Source organism: Phlebotomus papatasi, chromosome 2, assembly GCF_024763615.1.
Source record: "Phlebotomus papatasi isolate M1 chromosome 2, Ppap_2.1, whole genome shotgun sequence".
NCBI classification, from domain to species: domain Eukaryota; kingdom Metazoa; phylum Arthropoda; class Insecta; order Diptera; family Psychodidae; genus Phlebotomus; species Phlebotomus papatasi.
This window is the reverse complement of record NC_077223.1, coordinates 39,617,174-39,623,173: the sequence shown is the minus strand read 5'-3', so window position 1 is coordinate 39,623,173 and position 6,000 is coordinate 39,617,174.

Below are 6,000 nucleotides of genomic sequence, written 5' to 3'. Positions count from 1 at the left end.
CTTCACTTTTTCTTAGGCTTGATGGGCCCCAGCTCAATACATTAAAAATTAAGAGAAAAAAGCCTAATTGAATTCAAAATAATTCAAAGGTGCCCTGCTTCCCCCTAGTAGTTCCGAATTTGAAAATTTATTAGAACAAATTTAAAAACGCTATTTTTCTACAATACAAACCTATTTTTGAAGCCTATCTATTTTTGGAGCTTCATAATATTACTTTCCATGACTCTGGGTGCTCTAGGTACACTAGGTACACTATAGGTTACATCCAGGTTAACAACCCACATTTGTCGATCCTCCGTTTGTACAGGAAAATGTTTACGGTCGATTCCAAGGCCCCAGGTGAGAGATCCTAAGTTTGATTTACTGACCTTGACCTTGTCCTAGGTCTGCTTCGAGGTCAGGGCCTCGTCATCTGGGATATCTTAAACAACCTGGACTATGACTACCATTTCTTCAACAGACAAGAATCCCTATAGTGCCTATAAATTCATATAGGTCTTGTTCTCGGAATCTAATATCTAATAGTTCCATCATTACGTAGAAACTTGACTGATTTACGACGAATGTTCTACGGCCAAACTACCATCACTCGTTAATAATAATGGGAACTTATATCAAGCAAGACATTCCGGACGAGTATAAGGACTTACACAAGATGCAGATGTTCCCTGACCATAAAAATTTCGCGCTGAAACTTGGACTACTTGCGCATTAAAATGGATTGCAGAAAAGTTGATGAGCAATCTGGATTATTATTTGCAGCAATACAATCTCGAGATGGAAAAGGAGAATTCAAAACAAGGATTTCTTCAAACTTCTAACCAAAAGGTAAGTAAAATAATAGACTCCGAAGAATTATATAGAGATCTTTTACAGTATTGCTTCATAAAAAATGTGAAACTACTTATTTATTCAGAATTCATAAACACGAATCAAGACATCTCTATGAGCTACTCAGTTGATTGTAATTGAATATTAAAATACATGATTTAATTTTTCACTATTAGGGGGAACTGAGGCATCTTTGAAATTGTGGTTTTTCCCCTATGTTTAAGTGGAACTGAGCCATAGGGGAAAGTGCTCTCCTTTCGAACGTTCATGCCTTCGAATAATGTGAATTTCTTTTGTTTTCCGTAAGAGATTTACACTAAATTATCACGAAATTATCAACAATTGATGATAAGCCAACTAATATTTAATAGAAATGTGTAAGTCTAAGGAAAACTGAAAGAAAATTCACATTATTCGAAAGCATGAACTCTCGAAAGGAGAGTACTTTCCCCTATCATATAATATAATTTACCTTCTCAATCTGTTCGTGCAGCTAAATTATATCATGATAAGGCTTAATTTAATTTGAAAAGAGTTAAAAAAAACCAATTTCAAAGGTGCCCCACTTCCCCCTATGAGGTTTTGGGATCTCGAAAAAAAGTGGTGGGCAAAGTCATCCACAAATAATATGGTAGGATACTTTTTCAATTTGATCATCTATCAATTATTGGAGTTAAACAATAAACGGCAATAGATTGTAATTAGTGGTCTTCAGATAATTCTCTGTATTAGGTGAGATTCTTAACAATCTCACCTACTATAATCCTAACAAAATTTCATGTCGTCCGATCGACCTCAAACTTGGCCAAAATGTGTTTCAGCACTTCCTGATCACGAATATATATGTGGCTATTTTACGTTCCCGGCCGCTCTTTGGAGCTTAATAGCTCCTAAACTAAAAAAGATATCGACTTGCGGTTTTCGGCAAAGGTTATATATCGGGTGAAAATTGCAACTTGGTGCATTGACCCCCCACCCCCCACCCCTCCTTCCGCCATTTTGAAGACCCCCCTTTTTTTGTTTTCTCAATAGCTCAGCCCCTATGGCATCGAGCGGGCTCAAATTTTAGTATGTTATAGCTGGGCCTTAGGGCTTTCCATCAATACCAAACTTAAGGTCCCCCGACCCCCCTGACCCGAGCTATAAGGGTCCAAAAAAAATTTCTTAAAATGGCCATAACTCCGGTTCTAATTGTCAGAATTTAAAAAGTGAGGGCTTTTTGGAAAGCTCTCGTGAAATGCCACTTCCCCTTCTAACATCGCAAGTTCATAAAACCACCGCTAGGGGCGCTATTATTAAAAAGAAAATTTTTAAATCTTAAAAGTTAAATAACTCAAAAATTCCATTGTGCATCGGGCTGAAATTTTAGTATGTTGTAGCCGTTGATTATACCTATCAAACAAAAAAAACCTTAAGTCGATCCATAACCCCTGACCCGAGCTATAAGGGGTCAAAGTTCGAACATTGACCGGCCTCTATCTCCGGTTCTAACTAACATAGCGACCTAAATTTTACCTTTTTGGTTTCGTCTCGATGAGCACTTTCAGATGGAAGTTCAAAAAGTCACCACAGGTGGCGCTGTGATAGCGTCAAAATTCATCGAAATTCAAAGTCACTTTTCTCAAAAACGGCATTGTGCAAGTTAATGAAATTTTAGTATGTTGTAGTCCAGTCTAGGACGTTTCCAAAATGGTGCAAATGCGCGCTGTGGTTAAAACAGAACCGGAGATATGAGGGGTCAAAGTTCACAAAATTCAAAAAATCATATCTCCGGTTCTATGTGACCGATTTTGATGAATGAGGGCTTAAACGAAAGATCTCACCAAATGCTACAACTTTCTAGAATATTTGAACTTCGTGGGACCAACACCAGGGGCGCCACAGTCGAAAAACCAATTTCAATATCACATAACCTCAATTATCTCGACTGTCGCTGAACCGATTTTGATGATTACTTCGACATAATTGTAGAGGACATTTGTCTCTACATTTCGTCCATACATCATTTTCCACTCAGACTACGCTATCACTCCGATTTTGCCGTTTAAGTGTGAAAAAATTGATTTTTCCCATAATAACGCTTTGAAATCACTCAGATGCCAATTTGACTGCCTCTACTCCACCAAGACACTTAAAATAGGGTTTTAAATGAAGAGTCTCACAAAATACAACAATTCTTTGATATAGTTGAAGTTCAACAAATGACTACTTGGGGCACTCTGGATGAAAAAACAAGTTAAGAAACAAAAAACCTCGATTATCTTGGCTTCTGAGTAATCGATGAGATCATGTTCTATGGAAAAATTATAGAGTACATTCTGGTCTACATTTCACCTATATATCACTTTTGTGCCAGTTCATCCCAATCCTTGATATTTTGGTTTAAATACAAAATTTGTATAATTTCACGAATTTGATTCAAGATAACTGAATGGCGTCTCCCAACTTCAGCTCTAAATCGAATTTGCATGCACTCCGAGTTAGCTCACGTTAAGAATCTCACCTACATAAGCCGGTTAGGATTATCTGTCCCTTTTATAGACATTTTGCTCTTTTATTTTAATTATGATAGATGTTGCCCAATAGACGTTAAATACCTGGAATTATTCTAACGGTTTTTCAAGGTTAAAATGTAATCAGTTCTGCAGAACGTATTGATCAATCGATCAAGACAGTAGTTGTAGTTTATATCAATATCGTAGATCAGAGTTGTGCAAAAACCGTTGAAACCGAATTAACTTCAAAATAGGTTTGTTCTAGTAGCGTTTTGACCATTGACGTACATGTTTCATTTGACGTTTGTTCGGTTTCAACGGTTCTTGCACGCCTCTGTCGTAGATCGTTGATTCTCAGATAGTTTCGGATAAATATTTCACAATAGTTTAGGCATTTGACGGAGTATTCGTTCAGTACTCTTTCGGTATTATGGTTATACGATTCCTAATAACGGTTTCTCAGGGTATAAGCCAAAAATACTCTAGAACAGAGGTATACAAGAACCATTAAAACCGAATAAACGTCAAAATAAGTTTGTTCAGGTAGCGTTTTGACCATTGATGTACACGTTTCATTTGACGTTTGTTCGTTTTCAAACGGTTCTTGCACACTTCTGCTCTAGAGAAATCATATTTATCAACCGAACCGTGTCATGTTCGATCTCGTTGATCAACCCTGTATTGATTTTGAAGCAATATTAAACTGGTTATAAACGGATAACAATCTAAAATTGAATTCTTTACTATAAAGTTATTTAGGACGAATATTTAAATATGGTTTCTAAATCGGTTGCAATCCAGGAAACATAGAAAGCACAGTTTGAAGTAAAAAAAAAACTTCGCGAAAAAATCATAATCATTAACACTTCCATACCAATTACACAACGAACTTTATTAATCTAATTGCAAGATTCAAAGTTATTTTTAGGATCTAAGATCTAAATCACGAGTTCAAGCTCTTAACAAAGTTGCTTTTTTGTAAATCAAGTTTTACCCATACCAAACATGAAATTTAATTCATTATTTTTCAAAACGCATTGTTATATGGTCAGAATATTGAACAAAATGTTACTTGGTAAGCTATCAATTCGATACTTTTAGCTCTTAATCTTTAATTCGTATTTATTTATTATTTCATTCAATTGAGTGCTCATTGTATTCAATTTAATTCCTTTTGTATGTTATTTTCTACAAAAATAATTTTCTATCGTACGTCATTAGTGGCTGGAGATCAATGGAACATGAATGGAAATCTCGTCAATGAAAAACATCATACTCTATCGTACTTATCTGGCTTGGATTTTTTTTGCTGTTCGACTATTTTATTGCAGAATCAATTAAACTTACATTTCTGATATTGGAGTGATTTGTATTATTTTTTTTCACGCCACTGATTATGATTATAAAGATGCAAATTCCATTGAAGATTCTTCGGTTGCATATTCCAGATCGATGAGTGAGATTTACGTCAATTGCGCATCTCAATAAATCATCCGGGGTATAATTTTCATTTTTGATTAATAAAAAAAATAAAACAAAAACTGAATGCAACTCTTTTCTGTCCAAATTAATCTGACTGATGTATAAAACTCTTCATACAAAATTAACACAGATAATTGAGATTGCGGAGAGAGCAAAAATTGTATACAAAAAGGTAAAATAGCTTGTTGGATGAGCCCCAGAAAAATGGTTTAAAAATAATAATTTAACTGCTATGAAATATTTTATTTCAAATTGACAATGTAATGACTACAAAATGTGAATCTTCTCATATGTGCATTTTATTTTTATATTTTTCCCACTCTCACACTATATAGAGTGAAAAAAAACGTGAAATTACTATAATAATTGAAATGTAATACACACTCTTTCGTACAAATTAATTAAATTTTTTACAGTTGCTATTATTGCTAAAAAATATCGTAATTAACAAAAAAAAAATAAATAAAGGTCTATCATTTTGCTTGACACTCATTAAAATTTAAGTGAAATTGTATCCTATACAGTTTACTGAACGATCTCACTAAAATCCGATTTAATATTTAGTAAATTTAAAATTTTTAAAACCACATTCATTATTAAACGATTCTTCAAAAATTGACACTTTTTTTTTTAATAAAAAAAAGTAATTGCTTAGAGAATGTCTATTATGTTTGTATATTTTTTTAAATATAAATTTCACCACAAAAAGCTTATGATATACGGAATGTTCAATTACGAATATGATTTGTGACTTTTCACACATGACCAAAATGAATTAATTCACAATACAATTCACATGAAAATTTCATCAATTTCATCGCAGAGACAATTGCTCAATTTACGCGAGTAAAATTAACATTTTTGTGTTTATTCAAATTAACCACAATCACTAAATATTATGACATGTTGCACATTTTAAATTACATATACCAACAATTATTACAATTAAAATTTTATTAGTTATCATGCGGAACTTTTGACATTGCTTTCGAACAAAAAAACTATTCCTCAAAGTTATAGGGAAATATAGAATTTTTTTAATATCAAAATCTACCAATTTTACAAAGTGAGGCAGATATTTAGAAATTCTCTAGGAATTTACAATTTGAAAATTAGTCAATTGAATTGAAAGCAGAAGGAAGATCGGAATGGGTACTATATGGGTGTATTTAACATGAAATGTATTACGAGA